The sequence below is a fragment of the Acomys russatus genome, chromosome 18 (genome assembly GCF_903995435.1).
Source record: "Acomys russatus chromosome 18, mAcoRus1.1, whole genome shotgun sequence".
NCBI classification, from domain to species: domain Eukaryota; kingdom Metazoa; phylum Chordata; class Mammalia; order Rodentia; family Muridae; genus Acomys; species Acomys russatus.
In genome coordinates this window covers 49896746-49911660 of record NC_067154.1, presented here as the reverse complement: position 1 = coordinate 49911660, position 14915 = coordinate 49896746, and positions in this window count along the sequence as shown.

Sequence of the window (14915 nt, the reverse complement as noted above, 5' to 3'; positions counted from 1 at the left end):
ACCTTGCAGGTATAACTTTTAAGAAGAGAAAAAGAGGAGGATTGCTGGGTCTCCGTAGTCAGCCTCAGGAGGGGGAAATGGCCAAATAAGGGAATAGATCTTTGTGGTTACTTCAAGAATGCAGTCTATGTGAGAAAGTCATATCCCACTCACCACTCAACTGTGGATAATGTTCTGACCATTGGCTAGATCTGGATAGGGGTTTAAAGTTTACCGCCTGCATTGTCCTTGGCTGGTGCCTTAGTTTGAGTGGGACCCCTGTGCCAAAATCTGCCTATCATAAAGTTCTACTTGTAGGTTTCTAGGACCGTCTGGATCCTTCTACTTTGATATTCTCTCATGCTTCTCTCATCTAGAGTCCCAATAGGATGTCCTCCCCTCTGTCTCAGTTTCCTGGTAAGTGAAGGCTTGGGCTAGTATGCAGATATAAGTGAGTACATACCATTTGAGTCTTTGATCATGTCCCCTGGAGGGGGAGACCTGGTGGCACTCAGAGGAATAACAGCAGGTTACCAAGAAGAGACTTGATACCCTATGAGTATATACAGGGGGAGGAAATCCCCCTCAGGAACAGTCATAGAGGAGGGAAATAAGGGGGAAATGGGAGGGAGGGAAGAATGGAAGGATACAAGGGATGGGATAACCGTTGATATGTAACAAGAATAAATTTTTAAAAATTAAAAATTAAAAAAACAAAAGAATGTAGTCTAATGGTTTCTAGTAAGGCAGAGGGAGTGGGAGATAGTGAAGGCCCCATGTTCATGTGGGCCAGAGATCCTTCAATATAGCAGGATACTAGCATGAATATCTAATGCAGAATAAAATTCTGTGATTACAGTCTTGGTTTATAATACTCACTATTTCCTTTTCTGCACGCATTGGGGCCGCATTTGCGTTTCAACCCTGTGATACGACAAATCAAATAATATAGAGAAAATTAGTTTCATGATCCAAAATATCCTTGGCCATTTGCTTTAAATTATCTGTTCAAGAATGAATACCTGTCAGCAATATCCCTTTCTTTATGATATTTCTGAAAGCAAGGGAAGAGTTTTTAAACTAATCAAAAATATGATTTATTTTTCTCTTCCCATAAAAGCCTAAATACATGGTTTGCATCCCAAAATAAAACAGGAAGTTATCTGGACACCTATGCTGACACTGCACACTTTGCACCAGGAATGTGCTGTCTATCCCCATCTGAGTCCCAGCCAGCTACCTCCTCATTGCTTCCACTATGCCAAGGAAGAATTTTTTCATTCATTATATTTATCCATTATTCATATATGTTTGTCTTTATTCATTAATAGCACATAGATATTAGTGCTACTTGATAAAAAGTAAAGCAAAGCTAAGTCTGAGCCAGGCAGTCCTCTAGGGAACTGAGGTTTAACTTTTCTAATAACCACTCAGCCAATACAGGTACTAACATGGCAAGCCACACTTGGATTAGTGTGACTCGCGTAACCGTCTCGCCAGCAAGAACGACGCGGCACACGTACAGGATCCTTCTGCAGCAAAGCTTTAATGCATCTTGAGAGGGAGAGCATAAGCTTACAGCGAGTAAAATGGAGACCCCAAACAGCAGAAACCCATCCCTTATATAGGAAACTGTTCTCCGCTTAGGATGTGTCAGTCCCTGATTGGCTGTTACTCATCAGGCGATATGACGCCACGGGAGAGGCAGAGCACAACAAGTGGAAAGTTCCTTCGCACATGCGCAGATTACTTGTTTACCAGTTTGGGACACAGGATGTCAGCGCCATCTTGTAATGGCGAATGTGAGTGCGGCCTCTCACAGATTAGAATATGTCATCTCTATTAAACACTACTATATGAAAATTTCCAACAAAGTGAGCACAAACAAACAAAGTTCATTTGGTACAAATGAACTCAGTGGTAAACCTAGATATGCCTCTAGTGTTGTCTGGAAGACTGAACAAAACTGTGTCACAGTATGAGATGCTATAAGAACATATCTCATAGGATTTTCTCATAAAATAAATTGCTGCATCTGAAAACATCAGGAAATTAAATATAAAAATAAGCACTGCTTCCTCTTCAAAATACATTGTTGTTTCAAAATTCAAGAAGGTGTTTGTATAGCCTCTAGGTTTTAAAAAACACCCCTCTGTCATGATACATTACAACGAAGAAGACTTCCTACTCCTTGCACCTCCCAACATGTAGCTCAATTAGAAATCCACATTTCAGGAGACATCAACAATGGACAGAACCTGAACACCTCATGCTTCTCAATATACATCATTGTTATTAAAAGGAAATGTGAAATGAATGTAGGAAATATAGAGTTTTTCTTCTGCTTTCTTTGCACTAGAGGATAGACTTGGGCTATTCATTTATCATAATCAATCTTTGTAAGGAATGGAAAATGGTTCAAAACTACTCAAACCATAAAAAAAAATGTAGACAAATTTAAAGTAAAAGACATAATGATAATTAATGAATTAGTATAAATATAGTAAGCAATGAGTACTTTTATTTTATTTTTTAATATTTTTTATTTTTTACATATGCATTAATATCATTACACACATATACAATAAACTACCTGCAGCAAGAAGAACTACAAAACAATCAGGAATTATACAAACGTTACATTCTTAGTGTTTTGGTGATTTGTATTTGGCAGCCTAGAACCAAACATCTTTCCTATCTTGGTGCAAATTCCGAATGTAAATAATTATCTATCATAACTCATCATTATCAACTTAAAACATCTATCTAGACATAAAAACATCTTAAACCCCAAACAACTAAGCTTAATTGTAAACTTCAACTATCTGGTCTTCAATCCCATCAGAGACTTGAGAAGGAATAAAATTAATTACCTGACTAAACAGGAAGTGCAGGATAGCAACTTCCTAAATCAGAAGACGACAGAGACAGTTTGCTGCCTGAACAGTCACTCAAAACTCTCTATAACGTTGGAGCATCATCCTCAGCCTTTTGGCCCAATATATCTGACAGACATATTTGCGAGTCAGGAACTATTGAGGACTTGCTTACCCTGTCTTGGCAGAATTTGGCCATCAACTCTGCCTGCATCCAACATTGCCCAATTTTTTAGGCAGAATTCTGTCTGTGGTAGAAATGAGGACATTTTGCCAAATGACTTGTTTGCCACATTTGAAGCCATCTCCATAAGGATGTTCTTTGAAGCTCATCATCCTCTTTGACTTAGACTGGGTGTTGCCAAGAGTTAACCTGTTTCATTGTCAATGAATCTTTAAAATAATAAAAACATCATAAAATACCATTCTGTGTGTCTCTGAGGTTTTTGAAGACTGTAATTATAAAGTGAAACAAAGTACCTATTTGTACATAAATTAAAAATTAAGAGAAGAGAAAATTAAATCTTCCAAAGAAAGCATAAAAACAACTATCATCAGGTTAATCACTTTTGTCTCTGACATCACATTGTTGATAAAAATGTTATTAAAACACCAGATATGAACAAGCAGTATTTTTACCACCATATATAGGAAGAACAGATATTAAAAGTCAATTGTTGTTTATAATGTTTACTATTGGGCAAGTAACATTAGGTTATAGATAAAAATATTCTGAGGGTAATACAGAAATGGGAATATCCTTGATTTAAATATTTTATAATATGCTGCCATCTTTCACTTTCCTTTGTCATTATATTTGATTTACAAAAGTTTATTGCACTTGTTAAGAGGTCACTGAAAATTTAAAAAGTTAAATTCAGGAATTGTTATTTGCTCTGAATATAGTTGCTGTTTAATATAGTTATAAAATAATAGAGTATTTTAAAATAAGTGGGCAGTAGTTTTGAGATGTAAACATTTCACACAACCGCTTATGTCATAGGCATGATCTATTTTTACAATCCAGCTGCATTTTGTTTATTCCCTAAGCTGTAAATTCCATTGGTTAAGTTTCAGCATACTTTACTGATTGAAGTGAATATATTAGTAGCCAAATTTGCATTTAGGCTGATTGGCCTGAATACTGTTATCCTGTGTATGTTGTTAAGCACAAAATTTTATCTAAGTACTTCTAGTAAAGAGATTTGAAGCCAATGCAGAGTTGTACCAATTATAAATATTTGATAATATTTCTTGTTCTGTTTCCTACTTGGTTGTCAACAAGAAAGATTACTAATTTATTCATTTCAGTGACATTACTGGCCACTTCAAAAAAACACTGATTTTATGTTACTATAGTCTTTTGATGACTTTGGTTGGATGATTGGCTATTTACAGATAAAGAGAATTATGTTATGTAAAATTTTACGTAACAGAAGATGGCTTATTTAGTGAAAAACACTTATTGTAAAAGAATGATACCCTTGGGTTCTCCAGAAATCATGTATCAATCATGAGTAATCACAGGACTAAGATAAGGAGTGAAGTAAGGCAGAAACAGGAGGACCTCTAGAAGCTCTGGGCTTAATAAGTCTGACTTAGGTGGCCCTATATAGATCCTGTCTCAGTCAAGATGTGAAGGTTATTTCCACACTATACAAAGAAACAAGTGAGACCAGGCATACACACAAATTCACATATCTCTCTTACACACACATGTGTATACACACACACACACACACAGACACACACACAAACTCATACTCACACAAACATGGGGGGGTGTGTGGGAACATTTCATTATTGATATTATAAACTAGTATTTACACCCATTTATTTCTACAAACATTGAGATGATTTAGTAAAGTGTGACATGTGACAATTGACTACATATGGTGGTCTTTAGTTGTACCTGTAGTGGAGATAATTTCAGAAATAAAATAGTTCAGAGATGTTTCAAGTTATTAGACTATAAGTCAAGGCAAGTAGAGATGGGAACTCATTTTCAGTGTTGTATGAGTTCTACTATGCCTCTACCTAAATTGAAAGATATGTAACATTCAATTCACTGTAATTGTGAGGTTTGTCTCATTGATTAAGCTCTTTATTACAGTATTCATTTTTGAGAACACGAAGACATCAATCACCATTACATAACTTTTTGGAGGGTTAGAGGATATAACTAACTTGTTTTTCAGTTAAATTGTTAAATAAATCATTAAGAGTGCTTTGATTGTTGCAATTATCACTATCATAAGGTTGTACTTTGAGTTTTCATGCAGCCCATGCTAGCTGCTCCCTGTATAGCTGAGGTTGAATTTGAATGCATCCCCTTCCCTCTTTCTTTCTAATATGATCTCTAAATGTTTAAATATAATAAAGGACTTGGGACTGTACTTTTACCTTTGGAGTCATTGTCATTGATTTTTCCCTTGCATACTTTTTTTTTTCTGTATGAATGAGCCTTTCTTTCCTAAGCACTATAAAATTTAACTCCTCTATGTTTAGCTGCAAGAAAATACCATGACTAAAAACCCTTGTAGAGAAAATGGTGCATTGCACCTTACTGTTGGCAGCTCATAATTCATGGAAGTTAGAGTAGGAACTAAGGCAGAGACCTGGAAGCACGAACTGACACCAAGGCTGTAGAAGACTAGTTTAGTGACTTGCTCCCAATAGTACGCACAGCCCTCTTTCTTATACTAATGAGGACCACCACCTAAAAAGGAGACACCAGCCTCTGTGGGATGGATCTCCATACATCAATCAATCAGAAAGTAGTCTAGAGACTTTCCCATAGCATACGTTTATGGAGATATTTTCTCAATTAAGATATTTTTTCTTACAGATGTGTGTAGGTTTGTGTCCTTTGAACAAACTCAACCAGAGCAAAATTGTTTTCAATCCATATTATATTTTAACTCTTGAAATAACTTAATGATTGATTACAGGTCTTAAATATCTTTCACATAATTTTAGTCCTCTTGTCTAGAACTCAAGTCTGAGCATCTCTAGTACACCACAGAAACATGAGCGTACTATATCAATTGGGGAACTTATTATCTTATGTATAAAAAGCTGAAATAAGTGTGATTTAACCTTCCTGCTAAACTTTCATGGCCAAGTTTAACTGTAGAGGAAACACATTACATCGAACTTCTAAATGAATTTTGAAGTATTGGGCAAAGTATCGTTAGGAAAAGGAACATTGCTTTACAGATGATCTCTACAACTCTTTTACTTTTATAAATGAGTGGTTTTACCATTAATAGTTCAATTATAAAATGTATTTGAGTATAATTTTAAAGGTAAGAGTAGAAGAATGTTTTTGTTATTGTTATTCTCTTGATTTTGGAGACACAGTTTCTTTGTGTAGCCTTGGCTATCCCAATTTCACTTATAGACCATGATGGCCTCAAACTCTCAGAGACCCACTTGCCTCTGCGTCTCTAAGACCCACTATGCCTGGATGAATAATGTTTTTTCTTTGAAAATCTCTGCTATAAAAATTCACAAACCTAACAGATATATATCCATATATATACATTAACACAAATAGACACACAACTTCTATTTTCTATGTCCATCAATACAATATACAATGCAACACAATGTACAAATGTGTTTTGAATGTACAAATCCTCAATAGTCTAATTCAGCTATAATCCTTGTGGGATATGATGACCAGCCTGGTAATATATGTTCATTGGTAAAATAGTGGAATAATTATTATGGTTGAGGCCAACAACTTTAAAATTGTATATAAAACCCATTATACAAGAAGAAACACATATTTATTACATTAAACTTGGCTAAGATCTCAGAACACAGTAAGTAGGATGTATAGCCTAGAGAAGGGGCTAGTATGTATATTTTGTGAAATGGCCATAACATTAAACTATCCTCTAAATATTCATCTTTCTACCTACACAGTTTACAACTTTCATCAAAGAAACTTCTTTATTTCCATTGTATTTAGGTAATACAAAGTCTTACAATTTGCCATAGAGCAGAGAATTAGTGATTATCAAATCCAGCTGCAACACCACAGGAAAAACAGAGTCAGGGTGAGGATCAGTGGCTGGCTGGTCACCCAGCAGATATTCCTGAGGGTGACTGAGGTGCCAGAATTAAATTGCTTACAGTGGTCCAGTTGTGATAACTTCCTGGTGGGTGCTTACACCTATTATGGTAAGCTAGGGCTGTGGCTAATGGTTCCTAGTGGAGGCTGTCTACTGGTACTGGAAAAGTGTCTATAAAAGAAGGGAGAGAAAGGAGAGAAAAAGGCCACACACACACACACACACACACACACACACACACACACACACACACACACACTGATTAAGTAAGAGGGACTCCAGCATGTGTAAGTTCCAACGACCTTCTTCTTTCAAGCTTGTCTTACTTTAAACATACATACATACACATTCATATACTGTGTAGATGGAAACAGATTCCAACAACATTATTCATATGCATAAACACATACATTCATCTTGGTGGATGGAACAAACTCTGAGAGTGAGTTCAAACAATTTTATTCTTTTTCCCACTGCTTATATATCCTAGTAAAATCAATCAAGCAATACAAAAATCACAATGTGATTGCATTCTGTTTTTCTTTAAGTGAATGATTACAATTAGTATACGCACAAAAAAATCATGTTCCTCAATATCTTCACATGATCTAATGTTTTACATATTATGGGTGAGAAACAAATATGAAAAGCAAGTTATTCCCAAGAACCCATATACATTTTTAACTAAGCAATTTGTTATATATGAACAATGTGTAAGTGAGCAAGGTAATTTCTCTGACATTTTTTTTTTTTTAATGCAGCAGAACGCATTTTTGGTTACAAAGAGAAAATCAATTATCTTAAAAAGTAATCTTATAAAAGTCTTGAAAGAATCAAAAATCTAAACTTCTGTATAAAAATAATAAGCCATTTATACTTTAAATCATTAAGGTGCACATCTGCTCATTCATAGATTTTATTAAATCATATCAGAAAGCTGAGGACAAAAAAATACAATAATGTAATTGATCATTATCTCAGTCACTGGCCCAGCTTGAAAGAGTAACATCAGACAGTGCTACTTTGGGCTACTGTTCTTGCTTGCCAACCTCAAACAGTCCTTAGCTATCTACTGTACTTTTCAGGACTTTGAATTGTTTCCTAAGATTTTCTGCCTCTGAGCCACTAGCAGGAAACATCTTCACATAACCTTGCTAAACAACCAATTTCTTGAAATTCTTTCTAAAGGCAGTGGTCATTGTTAGCAATCCACGTTTGTATATCCCTTTCAAGGGTGATGGTTGAATAATTAATCTGCTACACCTACTATGCCTGAAAGAGACCAAGCATTATTTGAGTGCCAGTGACTGCCCAGTGAGGGGCTGGAAGCCTACTTAGAGTTCTCATACAAGTCATGTGTTATGAGAGATGTGGTTAACACAAGGGAAACAAGCAAGTGTATGTTCCATAACAGCATGAAGTCCACAGGACATGTAGTCCTTGGGGTTAGGCCTCTCCAAGACACTCATTGTAGTTGGGCTAGCCAGTGGGCTGCATTCCATGAGCTCTAGAGCTGTTTTGCTGTTTCTCCTTCATGGCCCCCAACATGTGATAGAGGAGTCACACACACACACACACACACACACACACACACACACACACAGAGAGAGAGAGAGAGAGAGAGAGAGAGAGAGAGAGAGAGAGAGAGAGAGAGAGAGAGAGAGAATTAAACTACTTCCCTTTTCCCCAAGAATCCTCTTAGAGAAGTAGAGACACAAAGATTTTGAGACAGATGTTGGGGACAGTGTTATACAACAGGGACTTGTGAAACTGGTAAGGCTGTAATGCTTATGAACTTGTAATGGTTGTGGCTGCCTGAACAATGTCTGAAAAACATAGTCCAATCAACATTCCTACAAAAATAGAAAAGGTATTAACCAAGTCTTAGACCAAGCTGAGGAATGATTGGTAGCTGATGGCATTAGAGGCAAGATTGTCAATTTTCTTCAGTGTTGTGACCCCTTGCAGGTTGTCTATGCTATTCTAGTTGATGACATAACATTAGCTCTCTGTCTGTATCTTCTGTCATCTATGTATCTATCTATAATCTATCGATATATATATGAAATTCTTTTTAAAGTATATTTTATTAATTTATTCATATTATATCGCAATTGTTATCCCATCCCTTGTATGTTCCCATTCCTCCCTTCCTCCCACTTTCCCCTTACTCCCTTCCCCTATGACTGTGACTGATGGGGACCTCCTCTCCCTGTATATGCTCATAGGGAATAGAGTCTCTCCTTGGTAGCCTGCTATCCTTCCTCTGAGTGCCACCAGGCCTCCCCATCCAGGTGATGTGGTCAAATATGGGGCACCAGAGTCTGTGTGAAAGTCAGTTCCCACTCTCCACTCAACTGTGGAGAATGTCCTGTACATTGGCTAGATCTGGGTAGGGGTTCAAAGTTTAATGCACGTATTGTCCTTGGGGAATATAATAGTTAGAGCAGGACCCCTGGGACAAGATCTGCCCATTGTAATGTTTACTTGTAGGATTCTAGGACACTCTGGATCCTTCTATTTCCCCATTCTCCCTTGCTTCTCTCACCTAGAGTCACAATAGGATGCCTTCCCCTCTGTCCCACTTCCCTGGTAAGTGAAGATTTTCATGGGACATGCCTCTTGGGCTAGTGTGGAGATATAAGTGAGTGTATACCATTTGACTCTTTCTGCTTCTGGGTTAACTCACTCAATATGATCATTTCTAGTTCAATTCATTTGTTCACAAATTTCAGAAATTCTTTGTTTTTAATAACTGGATAGTATTCCATTGTGTAAATGTACCACAGTTTCTTTATGCATTTGTAAAAAATTACAAAATGAGTAAATATCAATTGCTTTTCAGTGAAAACTATATATCATAAAATAATGAACATAAGGAAGGTCATGATTTTATCACTTACAGTTAGTCTTAAAATATAAGTTAATTAAAATTAAAATATAAAATTGACATTGGAAGAAGCATAAACTGTTAGTAGAATAGTGTTGTCAATAATGACTGAGGCATGATTAATAAGTTTTACTACATTTAACATTCAATTATTAAAGCAGGGAACCAAATGAGAAAATCAAGTGGCAGTTTAAAACTCAGCAATTGTCACATCAAAGAGCACAGCTGTATCAGTGCAATTGGGGCTTGAATCATCAAACATGCAGTGCAATTAGTTAAGTCTGAAAGTCCCACAGTGTTACAATATGGAGATGAATCAGCATAGCATCCTGGTGATTGCTAAATACCTGACTACTTCCTCAGTAACTGTGGTTCTTGAATAATTCCCTAAATAAATATGCAAATGAAGTTTAGTGAAATGAAATAATGAATATGAAATAATCTTTGATAAATTTGGAAGAATTGATGTCACTTGAAAGAAACTGGATAATTTTTTTTTTTTTTTTTTTTTTTTTTTTTTTACATAAGCCTTCTCCCCTACACCACCAACACAAATTTAATCCATATTGTTCTTATTTAGGTAACTTGAGGTGGTTGCATGTGTTTTAGAAGTTTTCCATAGGAGTTTGCAGAAAAGTAAAATTCCTTTATCTGTAGAAATAATCCAGAGGAATCCAGTATTTGCATTCCTCATTTCAAGAGAATTAATCACACCAGGTGTAATTTCCAAGAAAAAAACCCATATAAATATTTTAAGAAAACCTTTTATATTGATGAGCTGAGAGTTTGAGTAGGTAAGAAGCTTCAGAGACAGAAATTTGTGGATATTAGATTTATCTATCATTTATCTATCTATCATCTACCTACCTATCTATAAACTATCTGTTGTCTATCTATCTATCTATCTATCTATCTATCTATCTATCTATCTATCTATAATCTAAAACCTATTCATCATCTATCTTCATCACCATCAAACACACACAAAATACACACACACATATATACACACATACACACACATACAAACACACACACACACACAAATACAACCTTTCATCCTTCACTTTCATACTCAATATAGAAATGGTGTACTTGGGGAGTTACTGAGATTCTAAAGCTATATGCTCTATGTGAATTTGTCTTTCATAAAGAAGTTTGAGTTTGAAATTTCAAGCACCATATTTGACATATTTTTGTAAGACACCCAATTTAAATAAGATGATAATTGGCAGGTAAAAATATGTTCTTGGTTGACACCCAATGTCCTGATTAAAATTTATGAAATCATTTTATTTTGACAAAGTTGTAGGAATATCTATTTTTTAACTTCATTTTTAAAATAATTCTTTTGGAAAGAAATTGTAAGCTTTCACTAGTAAAATGTTTACTGCCAGTTATAATATATATGCTGAAAGTATATCTAAAACTGGAAATTTGGAGCCAAAAGTATCTGCGGCTCTTCTTGTCTCTATGCTAGCAACCAAATCATGTATTTACACTTTTCCATCATTACTACATGAACAAATCTAACAACTGATTACTAATGAAATTATCTGCCTCACAATATCCTACCACAATCAGTTTTTTAACAAAACATGATATTCGTTCGAAGGAGACAGGTATACACAAATATGACTACAAAACACAAAGTGTACTTAAGAAATCTCTAAAAGAAGATAATACATACACTCCAAAGGGAAAGATGTTCACTACTGCAGTTATTTAATTTTACAGGGAATACAGAGTCAGTATATGTAGATTTTTGAAACCATAATTCCACTATATTTTATCTCTGTTGGACATTTAAATATTAATAATATTAATGGTAGAGCCAAAACCACAATGTGTCCGTACTCTGTAATTCTTTAAACACCTTATCTGACTTCAATTCTACTACAGAGATTGTGCTCTGTAAAGGAACTGATTGGGCAGAGTCTTGTCAGTCAGACAAGTTCATTTGTAATCACTTATTAGATTTCCTTATTAATGATGAAAAATTTTTAAACAACAAAAGATAGCTCTGTTGATATTTTATTTTAAATGCAAAGACAAAAATACTGATATTCAAGTATTTACTACAAAGTAAAACTATTGTGGTGCTTTTATTGTTTTTTATTGAATTGCTATTTGTTTAATTTGTTTTTTATTTCTGGATTTTAGACACACTTGCTGCTGCAGACTAGCAAGGTAAGTTCAGCCCCACATCCCACTGTGGAATCCTATTGATTGAAGCCATTGATTTGATGTTTTGAATTTTGAATATTTTAATAGTTGTTTCATACAAGGCTGCATTTGCATTCTTAAGTTACAATTGAAAAGGTATTTCCTGTTAGGTACAAAGGCCGGAATAACTCATTTAAACCATATTCTCTCAGAATCAGTCATCAAAATGTATTGATACAAAGTGTCATTTTAACCAATTTGCAGCATCCCAGTTGGAGCATAGAGCAGAGAGCCTTCACTGTTAGGAGACACCCAGAGGAATATACCAGCCAATGTATAGCCAAACATCATCTCTACTTTGAAGAATCATATGTTGATATTATAGATGTCCATTGAAAACTGAACAGAAACTGTCAAAGAACTCTAGCAGAAGATTTACTCACAGATCAAAAGTAGGTAGAAAAACACAGAAGCAAATATGTTTAGCTTAGTATCCATGCTAGGTCCACATGAAGTAGAAAGGAGCTAGAACAAACACAATGTAATAGGTTTATATTAAAATGTATCAAACCCAAATGCTATATATAGAAGAGCAAAATCAATATGCTAGCAATATGCTAAATTAATTTTAACAGTTTTCAGTAAATATTAGGTAAAATATCTTAATTTGGCCACACTGCTTAGTAATACTTCATTATTTATTCCTTTCCATAAACATTTAGATATGGTTTCTTAATTTAAATGTGTATATATAATGTTTCTTTGATAACATAATCTTTTGAAAATGAAAATAATGTTGCTATTTCTTTAATAAATCTTCTTTCTTTAGATATTAATATATTTTTCTATTACAAAGCTTTTGCAATTTACAAAATTAGTTGATGATAGAAAGCCATTAATTAAGTAGGTATAAAAGGACAATAAACAATGATTCTTAATGAGAATAATTTACTTTTGAATACAACAAATTTGTGAAAAAAATTGAAGCATATATTAAGGGAAAGTAAAATACTTTTCATGCAGGTTTTATAAAAAGAAGAATGTTTTGGGAAATTAAATAAAATAAAAAGAGAAAAAGTAGAACAAACTAGTGTGTTATAAAAATAGTTTTCTTTTTTTCTTTTTTAAAAAGTTTTATTTATTTTTTTCATTAATTTATTCTTGTTACATCTCAATGGTTATCCCATCCCTTGTTTCCTCACATTCTTCCATCCCTCCCATTTTCCCCTTACCCCCAGCCCCTATGACTGTTCCTGAGGGGCATTTCCTCCCCCTGTTTATGCTCATAGGGTATCAAGTCTCTTCTTGGTAACCTGCTATCCTTCCTCTGAGTGCCACCAGGTCTCCCCCTCCAGGGGACATGGAGTACGTGTGAAAGTCATACCACACTCTCCACTCAACTGTGGAGAATGTTCTGCCCATTGGCTAGATCTGGGAAGGGGTTTAAAGTTTACCGCCTGTATTGTCCTTGGCTGGTGCCATAGTTTGAGCGGGAACCCTGGGCCCAAATCTGCCTATTGTAATGTTCTTCTTGTAGGTTTCTAGGATACTCTGGATCCTTCTACTTTGCTATTCTCCCATGCTTCTCTCATCTAGAGTCCGAATAGGCTGTCCTCCTCTCTGCCCCAGTTTCCTGGTAAGTGAGGGCTTTCATGGGACATGCCCCTTGGGTTAGTATGCAGATATAAGTGAGTATATACCACTTGACTCTTCTGCTTCTGGGTTAACTCACTCATTATGATCATTTCTAGCTCAATCCATTTGTCCACAAATTTCGGGAATTCCTTGTTTTTAATAGGTGAGTAGTATTCCATAGTGTATATGTACCACAGTTTCTTTATCCATTCTTCTACTGAGGGACACTTAGGCTGTTTCCAGGTTCTGGCTATTATGAATTAGGCTACTATGAACATGGTTGAGCAAAGTTTCTTGTTGTGTGCTGGAGCATCTTCTGGGTATATTCCAAGGAGTGGAATAGCTGGGTCTTGAGGAAGCTCTATTCCCAGTTTTCTGAGATAGCACCAGATAGATTTCCAAAGTGGCTGCACTAGTTTGCATTCCCACCAGCAATGAAGGAGTGTTCCTCTCTCTCCACATCCTCGCCAGCATGTGGTGTCAAAGAATAAATTTGGTAAAGTTCCATCCATTTCTATCTTTGGGAGTAGCTTGAAGAGTATTGGTATTAGCTTGCCCTTGAAAGTCTGATAGAATTCTGCACTAAAACCATCTGGCCCTGGGCTTTTTTTTTTGGTTGGGAGACTATCAATGATTGCTTCTATTTCTGTAGGGGAAATGGGACTATTTAGCTTGTTTATCTGTTCTTCACTCAACTTTGGCAAGTGAAATTTATCAAGAAAAGCTTCCATTTCCCTTAGATTTTCAAATATTGTGGCATATATGCCTTCAAAGTAGGATCTTATGATTCTTTGTATTTCTTCAGTGTCTGTTGTTATGTCTCCCTTTTCATTTCTGATTTTGGTGATTTCAATACTGTCTCTCTGCCTTTTAGTTAGTTTGGCTAACGGTCTGTCTATCTTGTTGATTTCTCAAAGAACCAGCTTTTGGTTTTGTTGATTCTTTGGACTGTTTTCTTAGTTTCTAAGTTGTAATTGTTTGATTATTTCCAGATGTCTACTCCTTTTGGGTGTTTCTGTTTCTTTTTTTTTTTTTCTAAGGCTTCCAGTTGTGTCATTAAGATGCTTATGTGTGATGTTTCCAATTTCTTTTTAAAGGCACTTAGTCCTATGAATTTTCCTTTTAGCACCGCTTTCAATGTATCCCACAAATTTGGGTATGTTGTTCCTTCATTTTCATTGAATTTCAGAAACTCCTTGATTTCTTTCTTTATTTCTTCTCTGACCCAGGTGCCATTTATCAGAGAGTTGTTTAGTTTCCTCGTACGTGTAGGCTTTTAGTTATTTC